Below are 13,662 nucleotides of genomic sequence, written 5' to 3' on the forward strand. Positions count from 1 at the left end.
GGTTGTACAATGCAAAACCATCTCCGATCTCAGTCGAGACCGTTACAGAGCTATACAATGTGAGACACGATGCGATACGGGGCGATACGATACAAGACGGTCTCAAATGGCAGTCGAGACCGTTACAGAGCTATACGATGCAAAGCCAATACAATGCCAAACAATGCAACGTGCGCTCTGGTACAGATTGATCCGACAAAAAAAAACCAGTAGGGGGCAGTATGAAGCGAGACGGTCTCGCGTGGCGGTCGAGATAGTTACGGAGTGGCACGATGTGAGACAAAAGACGATAGGGGCCGTTACAATGTAAAACGGTCTCAGATGAAGGTTGACACAATTACAGGGCGGTACAATGCAAAACCAATAGAGCCAAACAATGCCATACCCATTCAAATACAGAACGGTCCGACACAAAACGCACGATGGGGAGTTACGCTGCGAAGTGGTCTCTGATAGCGGCCGAGACGATTACGGGGCGGTACGATGCGACGCATACCCAAATACTGAGCTTTACAAAGCAAAAGAAAAAGTAAGCGCTGCCTGGCTAGGCGGTCTCGGATGGCAGTCCGAACTACAGCGCCGCGCTACAACGCAACTCTAGAATGACACGTGCCTGAGAAGCTTGGCTTTAGGACCTTACCTCAAAAAGGCATGCGGATGAGATGCCATAGAACATCTCTATGGAACTAGAAAGTACAAAAGCAGAGCGGTCCTTCTAGGCCACATCGCCTCCCGGAAGGTAACCCTCCGGATACATCCGTGACGCTAAGTGTGCTTGAAGCTCCGATCGCAGGTGGCGCACGTGGACCCGTGGCGCGTGCAGAGGCTGCAAGAGTGACCGTGAGACACTATAAGACTGTGGGTGAGAACAACTCCCGTAGGGTCGATGATGCCGGCGCAGAAGCCCTACGGTGCCACGGTGACGTAAATACCTTGTAGCGGCCCTGCAAGAGAGGCGACGGCTGCCGCCTGTGACAGAAAGCGGCCGCCAAAATCGTCACGGTGGATGCATGAGAAGGCAGGCTTTAAGACCTGAACCTCTTAAGGACATGGGAACGAAACCCCAGAAGACTACTCTGTGGAAACGGGAATCTCAACGAGGGAGCCGCACGTGCCGCCTGGCTTGCCGCCGCAAGTGGAGACCGATCGGCAAGATCCGCAACATAATACGCGCTGGAAGGAAGGACGCTTTAAAGTAGACTATCGAGACGAGAACTGCTGGACAGGCACTACGCTGATGAGGTGATGCTCTCTAGACACTCTGGAGGGCCAGCGAGGTGCCTCCTGATCAAAAAAGGAGCAATGGAGACTTTGAGACCAGAAGAAGGTATTACGCAAGACACAGAAAACAGGCCGTGCAAACTACGTGATGACAAACATGAGCCGGAACTGCCCTGACCGGTGCAGGTTACCCTCACGCTGAAGAGTAACCCCCTCTCTTTACCTGCCCAAAGGGGACCGGTACCGGGGCAGCCCTCTGCCCTACGCTAACTTTAAAACCCATCTCTCCGGTTGCTGACCCTGTCCCCTCCCTCCCCAAACAATCTCGGCCGCCAGTCCATCCGCTGAGCTTTCAGAGAGCCTGGGCTCCAAAGCCATCCTCGATGAAAAAAACCCCCGATTGGCAAACAGCATTAATCCTGCAGGTGATAGATTCTTCGTCGCCTGCAAAAACAAACAAAAAAAATGCACACACAATACTGCCGTTGGGAAGCATCGCGTCGGTCAACATAAACTTCTCCTGTAACAGCCCCTGCCTCGGACACGCCGTGGTGTTCTGCTCACCTGCTCTGCACGGATTCCCGAGTTGGATGCTGTGACCGTCATTGTTCTGGCACCTGACAGAATCAAGAATTCAAACTGGGGATAAACAACGACAAAACAACCAAGTGTAACTGCACTCGCAGAGGCAGCGGTCACATCTTCCCTCTAATACCGGAAACGATGACCCACCTTCTCACGGTACTCCGCTCGGCTCTGCTGCGTCACCCTGGGCAGCTGGTCCCGCTATGTCTGAAAAAACAACATCGACGATCAGCTGGACGCAGAGAGATAGCTTCGTAACGCTTAAGTCTGGTTCCTATTTAGAAACATCATCTGGCAGCTCGCCAGAAAAAACACCCACAAACTTCAAGCCCCACGCATAGCAGCCTTTGCTTCTTTGAGATGCGGTCTCCGGCGCTACCGCTGAACGGCCCCTCCTGCAGAGCTCTGCCCTTCCCCATAAAGCGTTAATGAAAAACCTGTTCGCAAAACCCGCTGATGGCCGCTCGGTCCGAAATAACCTTACCGACATTGCCTCGACACACCAACATATTAACAGTAGAATATTACGGCTATCCCACCTACGCCTGACTCTACACCCCCGGGCAGGGCGACTCCGAGCCACGAAGACATGCACAGATACTACACAGAACACCACAAACAATGTGCCTCAAAGGTGAGAGAAAACTCTCAGTGAGAAGAATGACACCGGGATGGAAGTCGTTGTCGGGCAAGAAGACCTGCAAGACCGCAACGGTGATGGGAGGAGGCTCTGGGAAACACCCCCAATTAAAAAAAAAAAAAAAAAAAAAAGAGTAGGACTCCAAGGCCTGTGACGAGAAATGACTCTCAAAACCGAGATGATGTATGTGCACGAAGCCCGGCTTCAAGCCCTACAAACATAAGGATGAAGGGAACGAGACACGGTCCCTGAAAATGGATGGGTAGAGAGCAGAGCTGCTCGTGCAGCCGGGAACGATGCTACAAAAGCGGAGCGACCGAAAAGTCTTCCGATCAAGACCGATCCACGCTTTAAGCTCATAAAGCGACAAGAGTAACACCCGGTTGGCACCGTGCTGATGAGTACTGGCGATTGAACCCCACGGGCTGCGCCTGAGACATGTGTCATGCTCCTTGTGCAAAGAGCAACGAGGACATTAAGAACTGAGGAAGCTCTATGACACATAAGACGTATCACACAGACTATACGACAACAGACACAGGCTGAAACCGCCCTGCCCGGCACATGCTAGCGTTGCGCTGACGAGTAACCTGCTCCCCCTTTACCTGCCCAAAGGAGACAGCTCCTGGACAGCCCTCTGCCCTACGCTACCTTTAAAACCTGTCCCTGCAATTGCCGACCTCGTCCCCACCTTCCCCCGACCCCACCGCGGTGCCGCTCCCTCGACTTATCTTTCAGAGGGCCGGGAGGCTTAATCCATTCGCAACGAGAAAAACCACAGTCTGCCGACAGGATTCATGCAGCTGTCACCAGTCTCCTCTTCATCACCTTTAAAGAAAGACCCAAACAGCACACAACACTGCCGTCAGTCGGCATCACGTCAGTCAAGACGGACCTTTACCGCAACACGCCCCTCCTCAGAAGTGCCGCTGCATTTCTGATTACCTGCTCCGTGTCGACTACAAAGTCAAATGCTGCGGCTGCGTGTGAGCCAACACGGGCGGGGCGCAGGAAGAGCCACAAAAACACAGGTGAAGTGCGACGAGTAAGTTTTTTGTCATTACATCACCAGCCAGGAAACTCCCAAAGTGGGGCCTGGGCAGAGGCACACGAGCACAGATCCAGGCACCGATCTGTCTGTGCTCGAGGATCACCAAATGTGCTGTTTGCACCTGTATATTGGGGATTGCGCGGCCAGAGTTCACTGCCGGGCTTTGCCCTTTCCCACAGGAGGGCAGGAATCTCAAGCTTGTCCAACGGGGTGCTTCCGAGTCTCTCGCAGGCTGACGTTATCAAAACGCAGATGGTCTGCCTGTCAAGCACACGAGACTAAACAGTGATTAGTATGGTATACCTGTTCTTCTACACCCCAGCTTCGAGTCACTTAGGCAGGTTTAGAATCCTCCTTGACATCCTTCTGTTTCTTCTCCTGTGCAGACGGTCATCATTTGTGGCACCTAAAAGACCGAGAGACTCAAAATTACCATTGCGCTCGCAAGAAGTCACTTACCCTGTGTGCCTCCTCTCGACTACCTGGCTCGCCTCAAACCCTCGCCCGCTCCCAAAGGCGGCCCGCACAGTGCCTGCAAAGTAAAAGGGAGAAAAGCTTCACTGAGCTGACACGTGATACTTTGCTGTTAGACACTAAAGGGGCCCGCGACGGCCTCGCCGGCTCGAACCGTTCACGGGCTTGTGGCATTGTTCATCTGAGCCTATGTGCGGCACCTGCAAAAACACAAGCAGAGCAGCACATGCTGAGATACAGTCTGAAACTTTAGGCTGTGGATAACAATTCCCATCTCCCGCTGCTTTACCTTGACAGCTTGCCGGCCCAGCCTCCGTCACTTTGGATTGCCGCTTTCGGTCTTGCACCCCACCTGTAAAATACAAGCGGCACAGGTTCCTTAAAACTTGACTGGCCTGAAAAACAACTGGTACTTCAGCCTGCCGATCGCCGGTCACCTGGACAGAGTCAGCCACTGAGTCAGCTCGTTGCTTCAGGGATTGAAATTGAAAAAAACGATACCATAAATGCTGTCATAGAGCCACCATTCACATCTTCCCTCTAATGCCGCACATGGCGACCCGCCTTCTTATAGTGCTCCGATTGGCTCTGCTACATCGCCCTGCACAGCTTGTCCCTCTGCATCTGAAAAACAACATCAAACGAGTCACCTGGGAAGCGATGGCTTCCTCATTCCGATGGTCACATTCCCAATTACAAATACTATCTAGATTCCAACTACAGCCTGTCATAAAAAAAAAAAAAACCAAACTCAAAGTGCCATACGAAGCAGCCTTTTTGGTTTTTAAGGTGCAGACTCCTGCACTACCGCTGACCAGCACGTCCAACGTGGCACGGCTCATCTCAAAAACCACTAATGGAAGCACTGTCCATACAGCCTGCTGATGGCTACGCGATCCCAGATGACTGTACCACCTTGGCCCCAACAGCCTGGACACAGCAACATGTTAACCATAGACTCTTACTCCTATCCCACCTACCCCTGACTCGACACCCCCGGGCAGGGCGGCTCCGAGCCACACAAACACAGATGGACAGACTGACGCTACGCAAAATCCTACAATGTACCTCAAAGATGAGAGAAAACTCTCAGCGAGAATGACGACACCTCGACCAAAGACGTCATCAAGCAAAAGGATGAGCGAGTCCGTAATGGTGAAGTGAGGGGCCTCGACGGAAACCCCGGAGAACGTGCAGAACGTCACGACCCGTGACAAGAAGCGACTCGCCAAACTGCGAAGATGAAGCCCGGTTTTCTGCATGTACAAGACCTAAGAGCGTAACGATGCGGGGCAGAAGGCCCGCGCCCTGAAAACGGATGGCCAGAGAGCAGAGCTGCTCACGCAGCTGGGAACCGCGCCGCAAATGAGGACCGTCCAGACACTTCCGTGACACCGCACCTATCCACGCTTTAGGCTTTTAATGCAAGAAAAGCGGCGCCCGACTGGCGCTATGCCGATGAGAACAGGCGTTCGAGACTCCAGGGGTGCTACCTGAGGCACTGTGCCTTGCTCCTGGAGCATAAACCCGACATCGAGATCTGACAAAGGTCTAATACACCAAAGACAGACCACACCGATGACACCGCAGACACAGGCTGGAACCGCCCTGCCCGGCACACGCTACCGTCGGGCTGAAGAGTAACCCGCTCCCCTTACCTGCCTAAAGGGGATTGCTCCGCGACAGCCCTCTGCCCTACGCTAACTTTAAAAGCCATCCCTGCGACTCCCAAACTTGTCCCGTCCCCCCCAAACAGTTTCCACCGACATTTCCTCAGCTTATCTTTCAAAGAGCGATGAGTCCGAAGCCATCCTCAACAAGAAAAACACCACAAGCAGCCAAATGGATTGATCCTGCATTCACCAGGTTTCTCTTCATCATCTGAAAAAAAAAAAAAAAAAGTTATTCACACAACAAAACCACACATGAATCTACAGACCGAAGCGATATTGACTGATGACGCTGTTGTCAACACGCAATTTTCCTGTGCCATCCCCAGCTCAGATGCGCCGTGGCATTCCGCTCGCCTGCTCTCCACTGATGCCACAGTCGCATGCTGTGACGCTCATTGTTTGTAGCGTTTAAGAGTCACAAAATTACAATTGCATTTAAATAACTCACCAGCCCCAGGCGCCTCCTCTCTACAACACAGCTCGCCTAAAATTCTCCTCCAATTCCAAATGCAGCCTGCACAGTACCTGCAAATCCAAAGGGAAATGCTTCACTGAGCTACCACAGAATACTTTGCTACGAGACGCCTACCCTGCCCACAACCCCCTCACCTGCTCCTACGGCTCGACAGCACGCGGCAGCACCCCACCGAGCCTGCGTGCGGCACCTGCAAAAATCCAAGAGATACAGCACATGCTGAGACACTGCCCTCGACCGTAGCCCCTGGCCACCGATTCGCATCTCCCGCCCCTTCCACGTGACAACTCGCCGGCCCGTCCTCTACCGCTTTGGGTCACCGCCTTCACCCTTGCGCGCCACCTGTAAGACACAAACAACACCGGTCGCTTATCACTTCACTGGCAATACAACACCCAGACAACTAACTGCTACCCAATCACTCATCTTACCTGCACTGAATCAGCCCTGGTGCCCGTATCCCACGGTGCTCCTTGCTTCAAGCTTCCAACTGAAACAGAAAAATACCCTGATGTAGTCATCGCAGAGCCACCGCTCACAGCTTCCCTCTAAGACCACACACCTACCCACCTTCTGACAGAGCTCCGCTCGGCTCTCCTACGTCGCCCCACACAGCGCGTCCCCCTGCGCCTGAAAAAACAATATCAAAGAAGTCACCTGGAGACGGAGAGATAGCTTCATAATGACAAATGTTCCCATTGACGAGTGTCATCTACAGCCCAACTACAACCTGCCAGAACCAAAGCCCACTAATCTTAAACTCCACACAAAGCAGCCTCAATACCTTGGAGAGGCAATCTCCGTCGATACTGCTTAACAGCCTCTCCCTCATAGCTCTGCTGCGCCCCTAAGAACATTACCAAAAAAAGCTGCCCACGCAACCCGCCGATGGCTACTCGATCCCAGGTGACTGTACCACCTTGGCCCCAACAGCCTAGCCAGAACACTGGGTTAAGCACACACTCTTACTGCCATCCCACCTACCCCTGACTCGACACCCCCGGGCAGGGCGGCTCCGAGCCACACAAACACACAGATGGACAGACTGACGCTACACAAAATCCTACAATGTACCTCAAAGATGAGGGAAAACTCTCAGCGAGAATGACGACACCTCGACCAAAGACGTCATCGAGCAAAATGATGAGCGAGACCGTAATGGTGAAGTGAGGGGCCTCGACGGAAACCCCGGAGAACGTGCAGAACGTCACGACCCGTGACAAGAAGCGACTCGCCAAACTGCGAAGATGTACATGCAGAAAGCCGGGCTTCAAGACCTAAGAGCGTAACGATGCGGGGCAGAAGGCCCGCGCCCTGAAAACGGATGGCCAGAGAACAGAGCTGCTCACGCAGCTGGGAACCGCGCCGCAAATGAGGACCGTCCAGACACTTCCGTGACACCGCACCTATCCACGCTTTAGGCTTTTAATGCAAGAAAAGCGGCGCCCGACTGGCGCTATGCCGATGAGAACAGGCGTTCGAGACTCCAGGGGTGCTACCTGAGGCACTGTGCCTTGCTCCTGGAGCATAAACCCGACATCGAGATCTGACAAAGGTCTAATACACCAAAGACAGACCACACCGATGACACCGCAGACACAGGCTGGAACCGCCCTGCCCGGCACACGCTACCGTCGGGCTGAAGAGTAACCCGCTCCCCTTACCTGCCTAAAGGGGATTGCTCCGCGACAGCCCTCTGCCCTACGCTAACTTTAAAAGCCATCCCTGCGACTCCCAAACTTGTCCCGTCCCCCCCAAACAGTTTCCACCGACATTTCCTCAGCTTATCTTTCAAAGAGCGATGAGTCCGAAGCCATCCTCAACAAGAAAAACACCACAAGCAGCCAAATGGATTGATCCTGCATTCACCAGGTTTCTCTTCATCATCTGAAAAAAAAAAAAAAAAAAGTTATTCACACAACAAAACCACACATGAATCTACAGACCGAAGCGATATTGACTGATGACGCTGTTGTCAACACGCAATTTTCCTGTGCCATCCCCAGCTCAGATGCGCCGTGGCATTCCGCTCGCCTGCTCTCCACTGATGCCACAGTCGCATGCTGTGACGCTCATTGTTTGTAGCGTTTAAGAGTCACAAAATTACAATTGCATTTAAATAACTCACCAGCCCCAGGCGCCTCCTCTCTACAACACAGCTCGCCTAAAATTCTCCTCCAATTCCAAATGCAGCCTGCACAGTACCTGCAAATCCAAAGGGAAATGCTTCACTGAGCTACCACAGAATACTTTGCTACGAGACGCCTACCCTGCCCACAACCCCCTCACCTGCTCCTACGGCTCGACAGCACGCGGCAGCACCCCACCGAGCCTGCGTGCGGCACCTGCAAAAATCCAAGAGATACAGCACATGCTGAGACACTGCCCTCAACCGTAGCCCCTGGCCACCGATTCGCATCTCCCGCCCCTTCCACGTGACAACTCGCCGGCCCGTCCTCTACCGCTTTGGGTCACCGCCTTCACCCTTGCGCGCCACCTGTAAGACACAAACAACACCGGTCGCTTATCACTTCACTGGCAATACAACACCCAGACAACTAACTGCTACCCAATCACTCATCTTACCTGCACTGAATCAGCCCTGGTGCCCGTATCCCACGGTGCTCCTTGCTTCAAGCTTCCAACTGAAACAGAAAAATACCCTGATGTAGTCATCGCAGAGCCACCGCTCACAGCTTCCCTCTAAGACCACACACCTACCCACCTTCTGACAGAGCTCCGCTCGGCTCTCCTACGTCGCCCCGTACAGCACGTCCCCCTGCGCCTGAAAAAACAATATCAAAGAAGTCACCTGGAGACGGAGAGATAGCTTCATAATGACAAATGTTCCCATTGACGAGTGTCATCTACAGCCCAACTACAACCTGCCAGAACCAAAGCCCACTAATCTTAAACTCCACACAAAGCAGCCTCAATACCTTGGAGAGGCAATCTCCGTCGATACTGCTTAACAGCCTCTCCCTCATAGCTCTGCTGCGCCCCTAAGAACATTACCAAAAAAAGCTGCCCACGCAACCCGCCGATGGCTACTCGATCCCAGGTGACTGTACCACCTTGGCCCCAACAGCCTAGCCAGAACACTGGGTTAAGCACACACTCTTACTGCCATCCCACCTACCCCTGACTCGACACCCCCGGGCAGGGCGGCTCCGAGCCACACAAACACACAGATGGACAGATTGACGCTACACAAAATCCTACAATGTACCTCAAAGATGAGGGAAAACTCTCAGCGAGAATGACGACACCTCGACCAAAGACGTCATCGAGCAAAATGATGAGCGAGACCGTAATGGTGAAGTGAGGGGCCTCGACGGAAACCCCGGAGAACGTGCAGAACGTCACGACCCGTGACAAGAAGTGACTCGCCAAACTGCGAAGATGTACATGCAGAAAGCCGGGCTTCAAGACCTAAGAGCGTAACGATGCGGGGCAGAAGGCCCGCGCCCTGAAAACGGATGGCCAGAGAACAGAGCTGCTCACGCAGCTGGGAACCGCGCCGCAAATGAAGACCGTCCAGACACTTCCGTGACACCGCACCTATCCACGCTTTAGGCTTTTGATGCAAGAAAAGCGGCGCCCGACTGGCGCTATGCCGATGAGAACAGGCGTTCGAGACTCCAGGGGTGCTACCTGAGGCACTGTGCCTTGCTCCTGGAGCATAAACCCGACATCGAGATCCGACAAAGGTCTAATACACCAAAGACAGACCACACCGATGACACCGCAGACACAGGCTGGAACCGCCCTGCCCGGCGCACGCTACCGTCGGGCTGAAGAGTAACCCGCTCCCCTTACCTGCCTAAAGGGGATTGCTCCGCGACAGCCCTCTGCCCTACACTAACTTTTACAAATCCTTTCCCACAATTGTCTCCCTTGTCCCCTCTCCTGCGCCTGTTCTTCAACTCATCTTTCAAAGGGCCGGGCGTCCAAATCCATCCTTGACTTAACACGCAAAAAACAGCTAGCTGGTATGTTCCTGCAGTCACCGGGTCCATCATCTGCAAAATAAAGAAATAAAAAACCCCACCAAATCCAGAGTCATAAGCAACAATTAATTACAGCACCTAAGACACCAAAGAAACACAAAATTACCATTGCGCTTGCATAAAGTCACAGGTCACATGCTCCTCCTCGATACTACTCGGCCCACCTCAAATGCAGGAGACCGCAATGGAACAGACCTCATCGACACCCAAATCCAACTGCAAAACCTCTGAGAAAGTCTGAGGAACCTGCCTCCCTTTCCCCTGTCCCAAAGCTTCAAAACCCCCTTCTCTTCTCCTGAACTGACAGGGAAGGAACCCCGCTTCTTCCAGACAACTCCTGCCCTGTATGAGAGCCTCTGAACCCCCTCTTGTCAGCTGCCCCTCGGGAGCTGCTCTTCCGAGCCGTGCCCTGCAGGCAGCTCCTTTCTTCCCACGGACTCTGGGCTGCGTTACAGACCCACAAAGCCAGTGAAAACCACTATACCTTGAATCTCTGCTACTTTCTTGAGAAATGCTAACACTTCATATACGGATGTATACAAGATGCTCACCCTAGCGCCCGCTAGATAATCTTATCGTTGCTCTTATTAAGAAAATTTATATTAGCAACTTACGCTGTATGTAACAAAACTGGTGAGAAAAACCCACAAAGTTCCATCTCCAATTAAGTCAGGAATTCCAAGAAAATGCAGGGTACCTGGAAAAAAAAAGAAATACGTACTATTAAACCATCTTACCATCCCTGAATGCTCAATATAAAACTACTAACCTAAAAAAAAAAAACCAGAAAAACCCACCTTTATTTTCTATTAAATACACTGCTGAACGTTAACTGGTCTGGAAGGTCTTTCCTAGAACTTATGAGTTCTCCTTCTCTAAATGTGAATGCACACCAGCCCGAACAGCTGAGCCGGCTCCAAAACTACATTTGACCACAGGATCAGCAAAAGACCTACACCGGAGACACCCAACTGCAGAATGAGCTCAGTCAGCAGAGGCTGTGGCTCATATACCCCGGGCCCCGCCTTCCGCCCTTCCCACAACCCCCCGGGAAGGGGTGGGATGGACCAGCAGAAGCCATAAAGGCCGCCACAGGGGTAGCAGCTCCTTTTCTCGTCAGCCTTAAGTTTACAGCCCGCGAGGGACTGAACAGGGAAAGTGGCGCTTACAAGAAAGGCCGATATCTGCTTTTCTACTGTGACTGAAGCGATGGCGTCAGCAATGTGACCGGGTAAGTAATTCAATTTAATCTTCCATTGCGTAGATAGAAAGAATTAGAAATCATACTAAGCCCTAAAAGACACTAGTTTACTAAATGTAATAATGATATTATCATCAAAATTTATGTGCTTTAGTTTCCTTTCAAACAAAATACAGAGGTACGGGGTCACGCTTTACTTTTAGCGGGACCGTGCATACTACCTACCTTCTGCCCGAATTATGTTCTGGATAGGATTGAACGACAAAGAGGAACTAGATCCCGTGAGAAAACCTTCCCAAAAATATCTCTGCTTGTACCGTACGTTATTTACTGTAAAGTGCTGACAATTTAGAGCCCTACGTGATCTCTCCTTGACCGATACCGTTAACGGAACTAGATGAGTCCGAGAGGACAGAAAGCACCAACACATGTGGAAATTCAACAAAAGTATCAGAAATGGTATGAAGCATTCTAAGTAACACCTGAGTACGTAAAACAAAAATAAATTGCAAAAGACAACCAAAACCACCACGGGAAATATGTCTATAAAAATAGATGAGGGCTTTCTAAGAGGAGATCTCAGCCAACGATAGGCATCTTTAGGGTACCGGATACGATATAGAAACATACTATAAGACAGACACCAAACAGGTGGCTCTGGAGCATACAGATGGTTTCGGAAAAAGTTCTATCAGAACAGGAGACGTGGTCAGAGGAATTAGAAAGGTCCCAAAGGGGCCAGAGAGACCAAAGGAGATGGGGAGATGTGACGAGCTCAAAAGGGAATTGAGCAAAATACAGATATCCTCGGGGACCAGGGGTGACAGGACAAAAAGACAGACCAGAGTAAGAGATGGGGACTCGGGAAGTGTTCTGAGGGGGAAAGAGGGGTGTGGAGTGCCCTCCGGAGCTAAAATGGGACTCCAGGACACAGCGGTTGTGTCACGAGAGCTCGGTGGGAGCAGCGGAGGAGTCCCAAGGGGCCTGAGAGCTCAAAGAAGCCTCAAAACTAAGGATGAGGAACTCCAAAGGGGATTTCGACAAAGTACAGATATTGTCAGGTCGCTGGGGACAGAATGAAGGCATCTTAAATTGCAAATAGTAAGCTAAGGGCGCTCTGAGGCGGACAAAAAAATACTACCAAAAGGAAGCTGAAGTGCTCTAAGAGCGCTGTGGAGTACGAGAAAGGACTCGGAACGCATGGCTATAGAGAATAGAGGCATTGGGAGGGGGCAGAGTAAGAAAAGAAGGCTCAGAGCCACGGCGGATGCCTCGGAGTTCCAGGAGGGCATCTGGGCAAATCACAGATGAATGAGTGAGAGAAGCACCTAATGGCGATACCCTCAATAGCAGAGAGAAAAATAAAGGAGCGTTGTATGGCAAAGAAAAACCAGAGGCTCTGACGGACCGAAAGAAAGGGAGATTAAGTGCTATGAGGTGCTGGGGAGATCGAGGAGGGTCTTGGGAAGCATCTTGATGGTGAGGAGAGGGGTATCTATGAGGGACCAAAGAAGGCTTGGGGATGACAAGGAGGAACTCGGGTGATCCTCTGAGTGGAGTACAGATGGTCTCGGGTCGCAGGGGACAGAATGCGCAATCCTAGGTAGTGTAGAAGAACAAATGAGTGGGTTTGAGCTCTACGGCTCAAAGATGGCCCCACCTAAAGAGCTACAAGATGGATGTGGAGCACAGGGAAAGTGTCGGAAGTCGGAGGGACAGAAAAATGACTGGGAACGCGATGACTGAATTTCAACAGAGTAACCGTGTCATTGGAGGCCCAGGAAACTAATAGAGGCACAGCTCGAGGGAAGAGAGGACGGAGGGACTGGGCTGGGTCTTGAAGAACGGTCTGGGAACACCTGCCCCCCGGAGTCGCGAGGTTCAGACCGGAACCCCTTCCTTTCTAAACTCCTCAGAAAGGAGTCTAGGTGGAACCGGTCTTAGCCTCTGACTGTAAATAAAGAGTTTGTGCCCCAGGTTCTGTCACAAAGTTGATTTATTAACAGCTCGGGGCCTCCAAAGAGGGACCCCGTGGGTTCTTTTCCTGTGCTTTTTAAAGCCTCACATTCTATTGCATAAGCTATTCATGCACATGTTAACGTGACGAGTGTGGCTCTTGACCGATCAAATTGTTCAACGGTTACGTGTCCTCTTTGATGACTGGAGTTTTAGTGCAGGTGATTTTACCGCCTTATGCAGTTTCAGGATCTCTCTGTCTCATCCGTTGATGTATGTCATCTGTCTTCTGATGATTCTGGGCAGAACGGTCCCGTTTTTCATTTCGAAGAATTACAGTTTCCCCTTGACTGAAACAGTCGCTCTAATTCATAAT

At 51.7% G+C, this 13,662-nt stretch overlaps 1 long non-coding RNA gene across 1 annotated transcript; it reads right to left on the bottom strand.

Annotated features, from left to right (window-relative positions):
• Positions 1–1,551: 1,551 nt before the first annotated feature.
• Positions 1,552–2,078, bottom strand: LOC309685514. The gene is made up of 3 exons (XR_014270455.1): positions 1,954–2,078; positions 1,786–1,838; positions 1,552–1,665 (listed from the first exon to the last, which is right to left on the bottom strand). It is a non-coding gene; the product is annotated as an uncharacterized lncRNA (long non-coding RNA).
• Between the last annotated feature and the right edge of the window lie 11,584 nt (positions 2,079–13,662).

Source organism: Vanellus vanellus (genome assembly GCF_965231255.1).
Source record: "Vanellus vanellus genome assembly, contig: HAP1_SCAFFOLD_139, whole genome shotgun sequence".
Taxonomy (NCBI): domain Eukaryota; kingdom Metazoa; phylum Chordata; class Aves; order Charadriiformes; family Charadriidae; genus Vanellus; species Vanellus vanellus.